Here is a 12,195-nt window from a genome sequence, read left to right on the forward strand (position 1 = left end):
GTGTGTGTGTGTGTGTGTGTGTGTGTGTGTGTGTGTGTGTGTGTTTGTGTGTTTGTGTGTGTGTCTGACAGCAGGAGACGTCTCAAACCAACCAGACTTGACAGTTTGTCTCACACAGGGACACCTCTAGACATTTGAGTGTGTAACTAGGAATATATTTGCTTGATCTTGCCACATATACAACACATATGGCGCTTTTCCACTGCATGGTACGGCACGGTACGGCTCCGGCCGGGTATAGATGGACAACATTAGACTGTTACCTACCTATCTATCTATCTATCTATCTATCTATCTGTCTATCTGTCTGTCTGTCTGTCCTTGTGAAAACTAAATGTATTGAATGTGCACTTGCAGTGAAATCTAAAAATCTGTATTTTTAGATCTGTATTTCAAAACTCTGTATTCGCAGATAATATATTACTAAAATGAAAGGCCATTTAAGTGTACTTAAAGAGAGAAACTTTCTTGACTGTTTCTTAACACACTTACGTACACTTTAAAAAATAATTTTAAAGGTTTATCTTTAAAGTATACATCAAATCATTATGTTTTAATAATCATTTTATTATTAAAACATAATAAAACATTTGCTTTAAAGAAGTAAATTTTTTAATGTGTTGACACATCAATACAGTATGCTTTAATCATTTCAGAGATAAAAGAATTATGAAATTACATATAAAGATGTACTTAAGTCCTGCTTGGGTCTATCTATCTGTCAACACACATTTGCACTTGTTTGCGCATATTTTTGTGACCTCTGAGCAATAAATGTAATAAGCCTTTTTGGCTGAATCTGGACTTCAGAAGTGCGGATCTCTTTCATCTTTATATTATTGTATATTTTGGATCTACGCACCTTATGTTAGTTGCCTATTGGATTTTTGGTTTTGGTGTTTGGCGCTACAACCTTTTCTAATTGTGGATTGAATAATAATAATAATAATAATAATTTTTGTTATTATTATTAATGAATATAATTTTTTTTTAAATATAAAGTGGAACTGCATGCATCCCTGTTTCATGTGTAAAAACCATGCAGTTACTGTCCCAATAGAAGGTCACAGCTGGACAGAGAAAGAACAGAAAAGGGGAAACGGGATACAGTCTTTGCGTGAGCATCTATGTACATGCATGAGTCATGACATTGCCACATATACGCCTCTCAGCTGACGTAACAAATCACTCATATACACCCATAGACCTTAGTCAATGTAGACGCTATATTTAATTCTACATTCATTTCTCCACATGAAAATGAGGCTGTGAGGGACTGAATTACAGTCTGTTTAATAGGTTGTACTGGCTAAATTTCATTTATCACTTCTAATTTTCACGACATTCACACAAAGTTATTTATCCACTTGAAGAGAGTGTATTTTTGTGTATGTGTATACGTGGTGTATGTGTTTTCCCGCCCCTCTATCCACGGACACCTGAGCTCTCCTGCTCCAAGGTCATATCCACGACTCCTCTTCCTGTGCCAATGGCAGCCTGCGTGGAGCCTGGCTCAGTTTATCTCTGTCTCAGTAGCTGTTAAAAAAAGACTCCTCCTATCAGCTGCCGGATCTCCGGCAGGGCTGAATAAATGACCGATCGGCCAATCGCTCAACTGGAAACAATTAGTCATGTCTCCTCAGATGCTCCTCATGCTGTTTAATTATCCTCATTAAGCCTGGTGGGCAGGACAGCCTGAGGGGACGTGCGGACGCTGTAACCGTGGGCACTACTGTGCCGCAGTCAGGTTGACAGCTCCTTCGTCTGACCCCTGGTTAGGATTGTATCGATCACCAATTAGGGTATATTGATTTTTCTCAGACCCCCGGTGGTAATAACATAAGAGAGACAATTAAGAGATAAGTGTAAGAAGCTAACTTATGTGCTGCTTTACTATAAATCATATTTTATAGATGTAAAAACAAAAGATGGTCTTTTTATCTTAAAAAAAAAGCATCCAAAAAAAAAATGTTTCCAAGCCTCGTCAGATTGGTCTGTTGGTTGGTTTTAGAGCAGTGCTATTATTTATATACTTTTATAGTATTTATTAATATTTTGAATTAAATTTTATTTTTATATTTTCAGTTTACATTTTAATTTTAGTTTTAGTGATTTTGTTAGGTGTGCTTGTCATTTTATTCGTTTTTAAATTATTTTGTATTAATTTATTTCAGTTAGTTGCCAAGGCAACATTGCTAATTTTAAGTTTTAGTTTTTATCTTTATATTTTATTTTATTTCAACTTTATTGCAGCTGAAAACTATTTTTAATGGTTTTAGTTTTAGTTTTAGTTAACAGCAGCGGGTTTAGTTAGAGCGGGTTTTGGCATTTTTTTGTTGAGGAGACCAACTTGCTGACCAGCTAAACCAGCTGAACACCAGCTAGGCCAGGCTGTGGGATCAGTTTAAACCAGCTAAGACCCTCCTAAGCAAGCAAACTAACTAAGAGTGGTTTAAGCTTTTTTCTCTTTTCAACTGGGGAAAAATATACTGCAGACATTGTTACTTCTTAAATATCATATTTTTATGTTTCGAAGACAATGCGAGTAATGTTGGCCCATTTAAAACTTGTAGAAATGTGTTACTAGTATAAGTGGTTGCTAGGTTGTTGCTAGAGCATTCATGGTAGTTGCTAGATGGTTGCTGGGGCATTGGTGGGTGCTATTGTGTTTTGGGTTGTTTGCTAGATGATTGCTTAGTCGCTAGAGCATTGCTAGGTGGTTGCTGGATGGTGGCTAGGTGGTTGCTTGGATGCTACAGCATTACTAGGTGGTTGCTAGGGTGTTATTTGTGGTTTGTAGATGGTTTTTAGGGTGATTAATTCATTGTTAGGGTGTTGCTAGAGTATTCTATGTGGGTGCTTGGTTGCTTGGGCATTGCTGGTGGTTGCTAGATGGTTACTTGGTTGCTACAGCATTACTAGGTGGTTTCTAAGTTGTTATGGGTGGTTGCTAGAGGATTCTGTGTGGGTGCTCGGTTGCTAGGGTGTTATGGGTGGTTGGTAGATGGTTCCTAGGGTGTTCTGTGTGGTTAATTGGTTGCTAGGGTGTTGCTAGAGTATTCTGCATGGGTGCTTGGTTGCTAAGGCATTGCTAGGTGGTTGCTAGGTAGCTGCTTGGTTGTTAGGTGGTTGCTAGATGGTTTGCTAACTATTCTTTTTCCCAACAATTTTATTATCCACTTATAAAATTAAAAAAGTGTAAAGTAAAGTAAAAAAGCACACGTCAAATCATTAAACCAGTGATTTACAATATACTAATATCTCCTTCAAACAATCTATAGAAGTTATAATGTGATGACATTGAAAGAGTAACAATTACTGTAGTAGTTTTGGCAAAATGATGGTTTCCACGGCAAATATTTGCAAGGCAGTAGCCTTGCTCTTTTTTCCATATTGACCTCTTGATCTGCTTTATCCCCTTTGGCTGTCACAGACATATTTTCCCCTATCTTATCTAATCCTTATCCTCTCTTGTGTCCTGCTATCTCCTGCTCTGGCATCAGTCCTCTAACTAACCTACCTTAGTCTTTTCCTCCATAACCCAATTCCTTGCCCTCCTCTTACGTTCATTCCTTCATTCTGTCAGCCCCTTGCGATCCCTCACCGTCTGTCCTGTCTCGATCTTCCTCTCTGATTATCTCTCTCTTTCCCTTATCTGTTTCTCGCTGGACATCTACACATCACCGCTTTAAAGTCGCTCCTGAGTAAGAGATTGAACGGGGCCGGTGAGGGAATGACAGCGCTGCTCCAATACTGTCATGTCTCAAGGCGCTCTCGCTCAGACTGCACCTGCCCCTCTTGTGAGCCCAGCCAACTGTCACTTAGTGGGGCATCTCTGCATGTTAAAGCTCTGAGATTTTAAAATCGTAGTCTCTTTAAATCATGGTCTGTCACCTTTACATCAGAGGATCTGTCCACTCGAATTTTACTAAAGAAAGCTGAAACTCCATTTAATTTAATAAATGTTACCAAGTGAGAACTGGGTGAAAATGTTTTGTTCCTCTGATTAATCATTTATTTTTTCCTTTGAAAACATTTGAAGTTAATCTGTTTTTGTTTATTTTTATTTATTTATTTTTTTAATTCTATAATTGGACTGTTCTCATCTGTATAATGTGAGAATTATTGCACTGAAAAAAATGGTGTAGAAACAATTTTCACTCAGAAATGGCTAGTAAATAAAAAAAAAGGCAAGTAACAATGAATTTAACATGAAAATTTGAAGTAGAAAAAAATGAAACAGCATTTTCTTGTAAAACATACTCCAATAATTATTGTTTTTACAACTTTTAAATTTTTTTTTACAGTGTACAATTATTAAAAAACATTTTTCTTACAAAATATAATACTATTCTTATTTTTTCTTACTAAATTAATTATATTTTATACTGCATATATAAATATATATTTACATGGTACTACAAGGTGCGTCAAAGAATGCCATGGTATTTGCCATGCTACATGTCTTTAAAAGCATATTTACCACGTCCAACAACACACAGCTATTTTTTTTTAGACACATTTTGCAAGTAGTAATTCATTTTAATTTAATCATTGCATGAGAAGTTTAATAAACACTACATTGCATGAAGGGTCTACATGAAGAACAGACATAGTTGTATCATTCTATGTAATACAGCTGTAAATCATCATTTCAGTATTCTTTGTGTTTATGTTATGCAATAGTAATTTTGTATATGCAGCCTAATATTACAGAGCACAGGTCCCAGACAGTAGGACAGTTTTGGAGGATTTTGTTGAAAAAAACACTGTAAAGTGGCCCAAAATAGTATTTAGGCACCTAAGCCATACTAAAACTGTATTCATTTTATTGCATTAGATAATACAATATCATAAAGAGGCATCTGCACATAAATGCTGCTATGCTTTTCTCAGAAGTAACGTGACTTTTCCGAGCCCTTTTTGCAATTACTTTTAGTCAACTGGGGTCAAGGTTATTTTAGTAAATGTATGAAGTCAGTTCTCTTGAAATTCACATGCGTTTTAACTATGGAGATCCACAAAGTGTTTAAATATTTTATGTCTTAAATTTACATTTACATTAATGTTTATTCATATAACTGATGCTTTTACTGTATGTCTGGAAGCGTGTTTCAGGAGATTAAAAGAAAAAGGTAACTGTAAAGGTGACTTTTTATCTCACAATTCAGATTTTTTCCCCCCGTGCAATTCTTAGAAAAAAGAGTCGCAATTACCTTTTTTTAAAAATTTTTTTTTTAAATTCCGTGGTTGAAACAGGCTTTCATATTTATCTAAAGGAAGTTATAAATTAGCTGCTTTTTAGTCTTTTTTTTTTTTTTTTTTTTTTGTATTCATTTTATTGCATTAGATAATACAATATCATAAAGAGGCATCTGCACATAAATGCTGCTATGCTTTTCTCAGAAGTAACGTGACTTTTCCGAGCCCTTTTTGCAATTACTTTTAGTCAACTGGGGTCAAGGTTATTTTAGTAAATGTATGAAGTCAGTTCTCTTGAAATTCACATGCGTTTTAACTATGGAGATCCACAAAGTGTTTAAATATTTTATGTCTTAAATTTACATTTACATTAATGTTTATTCATATAACTGATGCTTTTACTGTATGTCTGGAAGCGTGTTTCAGGAGATTAAAAGAAAAAGGTAACTGTAAAGGTGACTTTTTATCTCACAATTCAGATTTTTCCCCCCCCGTGCAATTCTTAGAAAAAAGAGTCGCAATTACCTTTTTTTTTAAATTTTTTTTTTAAATTCCGTGGTTGAAACAGGCTTTCATATTTATCTAAAGGAAGTTATAAATTAACTGCTTTTTAGTCTTTTTTTTTTTTTTTTTTTTTTACAAATTGTCAAATTACATGTTAAATTTCATTACTTTTAAAGAATATATCTGTTGATTTAAAACTTGAAACCCAACAAATGTTTTGATTGATAAGTGTGCTTGTACTATCTTTCTTTCAAATAAATATTGATAATTTGTTGTCTATTACAGTGTCATACATACATTTTTTAAGCATTAAAAATTTAATTGACCAATTCGCACCAACAAACGCCGACAAACACCAACAGACTAGTCTGTCAGAGTTTGTTGGATCAGTGTGTTACCCCTGTCGGCGTTTGTCGGTGCGGTGTGAATTGGCCTTAAGTGTTGAAATATTTTTCGGGGCCAGTGTAGGTGTTTTGTTGAGGGGTTGCTTCAAATAGCACTTTTGCCTTAAAGAGCTCCTCCACCCGTTTCGATGAAGCAGGTTTGTGTTCATTGTGCCTCCCACTGAGACGGCATCTGTTGATTTGTCTGGAGGCTCCTTACAGTACACACAGAAATGAGGGCACACTCTTGTTGTTTAGGCACATATTGACCTCCTGCCCTCTCTGATCTCTCTGCTCCATCTCAGCCAGATTTAAGGAAATAGTTCATGCAAAAATGAATATTCAGTGATCATTTAGTCTTTTAAAACCCTTATTCTTTCTTCCATATTTACAACATGTCCAAGCACTGAAGATATACCAATACACTGAATGTTTTGCATTAGATTTTCTATGTTTAGTCCCTACTGACATGAATTTAATCTGTCTATATCCCCCTCTCTCTGTCTTTCTCTCTCAGTTCGTTGGCCATGTCTAAGGTTGCAGTAAAGAAGCTGCACTGGCGCTCTAAAGTGCAGGAGACTTTTGTACCGCTGGTGGGCAGCTCTGGAGAGTTGGGAATTGGCATCGGAGGCGGGGCTGATTATGGAGAGTTCCCATTCATCACCGCTGCAGCAGGGGGAGGGATCACAGTTGGCGATATCATCTTAGAAATCGGGGGAACTCCTATTTTGGGCCTGACTTTAGGAGATGTGCGTGGGCTCCTAAACTCCTGCCCCCATCCAATCCGCATCAAGACAGTGTCTCCAGGTAATGTTGGAACTGTACATTCTCAATTGTCTGGGTTGAACGTGGATTTTTTTTCTCGAAATATTTTTTTTTTCCTCCAATGGTGTTTCTTATCATTATTAGTGATCCTTGATAATTTTATGGTCCACAAAAATGTGAAGCAGAACTGTTATAATAATAAATGTTTATTGGGCAGCAAATCAGTATATTAGAATTATTTAATGAGTAATGACTTCTGAAAATTGATGCCATCATGTTTAAAATTACATTTTAAAATATACTGAAATAGGAAACATTGCTTTTAAATTGTACTAATATTTCACAATATTACTGTTTTTACAGTATTGTTGAGCTATTTTAGTATAATTTAAAATATAATTTATTAATATTTTGAGCTTTTATTTTTATATTTTCAGTTTAGTTTTAGTAATTTTATGTGCTTTTGACATTTTTCTAAGCTTTGTTTTAATATTAACTTTAATTTTATTTTATTTCAGTTTTAGTTTTACTAATTTTTTTATATCAACGTAAGCTTTTAATTCAGCTTCATTAACGAAAAGAAATTTTAATAGTTTCAGTTTTAGTTAACAACAACACCAGTATGACATACTCTGACAGCAAAAAAAAAATTCTGAAGCAGAACAAAATCCATCTTTGTCAACTGTTCATTGAGAGTTTGGTCCCTGGTTGCGGGATGGTGGTATTGATGTCACATGGGTCTGTAGGGGGCGCTGATATTTATCACAAGGTGTCATGGCATTATGATTTTTTTTGTCAACCAGTTTGTCACACCTGACCATGACTTCCTCCATCCTCTATTAGATTGATGAACAACCTGAGTCCTCTGCATCCTCTCTTCTCTCTCTCTCTCTCTGCCGTTCTCGCACCTCTAACACTATTAACTGCAGAGTATTAAATTGAGCTTTGTCAGTAAGGTTATAATTCACTGTTGCATGTTGCATGAGCTGATGAGAATATCTCATAGACCTAGAAATACAGACTTACACATCCTGTTCTGATATTAATATTGTCTTTTGATCTGCCTGTGTATCCTATATAAACGCAGCGGCCACAGAGAAGAGGAGCTTTGTGCTAATTCAGGCACTTCTATTTTAAAAAAGATCAATATGTACTGTCCCTGCTGAAATACATCCAAGTCTTTATTAAAAGCAACTCTGTCTTTCCAACAGTGGAATTGATCATAATGAACGCCTGAGGATTTGCTTCATTTAGACCTGTTTCATTTCCATTGTTTCATGTTGATTTTGCACTTCTGCAGTTTACTGAATTGCTACCGGCTGATAAATTATTAAACTAAATGTTATGTTTGAAGAAGAAAATTTGAGTGATGCTTGCTTGTGCAAGATTTGCCACCATGATGTGTGATGGGGTGTGTTTCCGAAAAGTAATTATGGTCGCAAGTTCCGTCGTACCCAGTAGAGTTCAGAGAAATTTACGAACATAGTTATCTAGCGATGGTTTTGGGTTGCCAGATAATTGCTGTATGGCTGCTGAGCTGTGCTTTGTGATTTACAGTATTTTTGGTGGTTGCTAGGGCAATTCTATGGTGTTTTCAGTGGTCGCCAAATAATTGCTATAAGCTTTCTGAGTGTTCTGAGTGTTTTTGACATGTTGCTATGTGGTTGCTGCTGTATTTTTGATGGTTGCTATGGTGTTTCTGATAAAATGTTTAATGTGTCGCTGTGTGGTTGCTAGGATATTGTTTGTTTTGGTTGTTCGAGGTTGTTCTAGGTGGTTGCCAGCTCACTGCTTGTTGCTGAGGTGTTATGAGTTGTGTTTAAAGTGTTGCTATGTGGTTGCTAGGACATTCTTGTGGTTGCTAGGGCATTTCTAGTGTGTTCTGGATGGTTGCCAGATGATTTCTGTGCAGTTGTTGAGGTGGTGTTTAATGTTGCTATGCAGTAGTGTGTTGTGGGTTGTTGCCAGGTCATTGCTATGTGATTGCTAAGGTGTTCTGAATGGTGTTTAGTGCATTGATATGAGGTTGCTGTGGTATTTATTGGTGGCTGCTAGAGAATTGCTATAGACATTTTGGTTGCTATAATGTTTCTTGAGTATTCAAGAAAGTTGCCAGGTCATTGCTAGTTGCTGAAGTGTTCTGAGTGGTGTTTAGTTGCTGGTTATTCTGGGATGGTACTAGGGGCAGTGCTAAGGTGTTCTGAATGGTGTTTAGTGTGATACTATGTGGTTGCTAAGGCATTCCAAGAAGGCTGCTACAGTGCTCTGAGTGGTTTCTATGTTCTTTATTAATTCTAATTCTTTATTTATTCTGGTATATAGACACAACTTAATTCCCTCCTTTACTGTAAACCATGGGATTTTTTTGCATGCTTTATCTTCCGGAAGGCAGAAATCTTATTAATGTTTAGAAAAGTAACAAGCTATGATTTGAGGTGTCATTCATGTCCATAACACAAACAATGCAGGACTAGTTACATGCTGAAGTTTAATACTGTACTTTGTGCAGATCCCTGACCCTAATGCAATCTACACTAATTTCATTTCATTTTCATTTATTTTATTTATAAAGCACAATAAAACAACAATGGTTGACCATTGTGCTGAACAATATAGTTTAAAAGGAATCAAAGCAGCTAAAGAACCGAACACAATTGCCTCAGTCTTACTCTGATTGAGATTCAAAAAATTATGAGACATCCAAGCCTTAATATCAGACAGACAAGCAGTTAAATCACTCAAACTCTGGTTGTCATTTTTTTTAAAAGGCACATAAATTTGCGTGTCGGCAGCATAACAATGAAACGACACTTTGTGCTTATTAAAAATGGAACCCAACGGGAGCATATACAAAGAAAATAAAATTGGAGCAAGGATAGAACCTTGAGGAACTCCATAAGTCAACACTGATTTAGAGGATGAGCACTCATCCACACAAACTGAGAAAGTTCTATTTTTCAAATAAGATTTGAACCATTTTAGGACAGAACCATTAATACCCACACAGTGTTCAAGATGGGAAATGAGAATACTGCGGTCTACAGTGTCAAATGCTGCACTTAAGTCTAAAAGCAAAAGTACTACAGAGTTACCAGTATCAACTGATATCAAGATATCATTTAACACTCTTAAAAGGGCAGACTCAGTACTGTGATGTTTCCTAAAACCTGACTGAAAAGTTTCAAACACACGATTTGAATCTAAATAACTTAGCAGTTGATTAAAAACAACTTTCTCTAACATTTTAGAAATAAAAGGTAGATTGGAAATCAAAAAGACTAAGAAAAAGAGATCTTAAGATCATAAAATGTAAATAAAATAAAAAGGTTAACAGATAAAATGAAAAGATTTCAATATTAACTAAAACATTTTGTTCAAAATTTTCTATAACCAAATTATCCGAGTTAGACTTTCCACATTAATTTAATCTGATATCCTTGCTGTATATAATGGTTTCTAAATAGTGATATATCTATAGTGTCTCATTTGGTTTTATTTTGTCCTAAGGACTTTCAAGACAAACAGCTGAGACAAAGTCTGAGTATTAAAAAGTATGAGTATTTGGCTGAATTGAGTAGAGTTCCGCAATAGTGTCCTCCTGGAATATCATAGCGGTCATTTCATACCTATATGATGTGTGCGTGTGTGTGCTCATGTGGTGCTCATGTGTTGCTTTATGAGAACTGTGAGCTATGTTTTATTACTAGGAGAGGTGGAGTGGGGGTGGGTCTGTCATTTTGATGGGTTCGAGAGGCACTCTGTTCATCTATAACAGCCAAGTGGCCTGTCATCAGAGACCATAAACCACAGCAGATGAAATAAAGAGATCAGCCATGTTGAGTGAAGTACTGGGCAGCCGTGCCAAGACTGTGTGTGTGACATTTTTCACTTTAATCCAGGGCTGTGTATGTGTGTGTTGGAGAATGTCTCTGTATGGCACACACTTTTCATTATAACCCGAATGTGTTTCTACAATACGGCATTATACTGACCATAAACATGTGAATTCATTGTAGTCTTCGGTAGCATTTCTGTGCAGTTCTGGCCGGAAGGTAGAGCAACCCTGGCTTCATTTGATTGATTAGAAACACCTCTAATATCTACAAAGGTTAATCAATACCGCCTCGAGGGAATGGGCAGAATTGATCTTTGTGTGTGTTTATTTTCGCAAGCTCTTCAGTTTTTTTGAATTGCAGATTTTGAGGTGGGTAAGCACATTGTCTCATTTGTAAATGTTAATGTATGGGATATTCTTACTGTATGTGTTAAAAAAATCTAAATGTCTCTGTTTGTTCGCTTTTCCATCTTTCCCTTTATTAATTCTTTTTCTGCTCTTTTTCCCAGGCTCAACTCTATGCAAGGATCTAAGGTTATACCTGAGCAAATGTTTCACACCAGGTTCAATAGACAGTCAACTCCAGCAGGTGATCCGAGAAAACCTCTACTTGAGAGCTGTGCCCTGTGAGTACCCCAAAAAATATTGTTCAGACGTTGCTCTTTAAAAGCAAAATTTTTTTTTTTATAAAATAATTTATGTTTCATTTGAAGGAGAAGGGTGTAGTTTTACTAGCACCACAAACAGAAAAAAGTGACTGTTTTCCAAACAGGTTTCCCAGATGCTCCCACATTTCTGTCATTGGTCAGACAAACAGATAGCTCCTCCCCAAACTCACGTCATTGGATGAGCTGTTGTTGTGTCTGATTGCTTAAAGGGGTCATATGATGTGATTTCAAGTTTTTCTTTCTCTTTGGAGTGTTACAAGCTGTTCGTGAATAGATAAGATCCCTGAAGTTGCAAAGACTAAAGTCTCAAAACCAAAGAGATATTCTTTATCAAAGTTAAGACTCTGCCACACCCCCCTAAAACGGCTCGTTCTAACACGCCCCCACATATCTAGGTCACTATGTGGGAATATTTGCATAATGCGCCCAAATGTTCACGCAAAGAAAGAAGGCGTGGTTTCAGTAACCGCAGTTAGTGTTGAAGCAGCCATGTCAGGGAGACGCTGTGTGTTTCAGTGCGAAAGCAAAAGCACTTTATTTGGCCTTCCGAAAGTAGATGCATTTAGGAATCTTTAAGATCACTTACAACAGAACAGCAATGCATTTTATGGACGACCGTTTCATGAACCTAGGAGAGGAGGTAATTCTGACTTTGCTATGACAATCTGGCGCTTCTGAATCAGCTACTGTAAGTATGTTTTGTTACTAGTTTAAGTATTTGCTATTGACTGTTCAAATGCGGAGTTTTGCGCATCGTGTGTGTGTGTGTGCACGCGCACGTGTGTGTGTGTGAGAGAGAGAGAGCGCGAGAGAGAGAGAGACAGCGTCACATCACAGT

General features: G+C 36.4%; 1 pseudogene; it reads left to right on the forward strand.

The window, feature by feature from the left end:
- Nucleotides 1–12,195, forward strand: part of LOC107702825 (membrane-associated guanylate kinase, WW and PDZ domain-containing protein 1-like) — a 76,937-nt pseudogene that overhangs the window by 19,304 nt on the left and 45,438 nt on the right.

This window comes from Sinocyclocheilus anshuiensis, unplaced genomic scaffold (assembly GCF_001515605.1).
Source record: "Sinocyclocheilus anshuiensis isolate Anshui unplaced genomic scaffold, SAMN03320099.WGS_v1.1 scaffold366, whole genome shotgun sequence".
Taxonomy (NCBI): Eukaryota; Metazoa; Chordata; class Actinopteri; order Cypriniformes; family Cyprinidae; genus Sinocyclocheilus; species Sinocyclocheilus anshuiensis.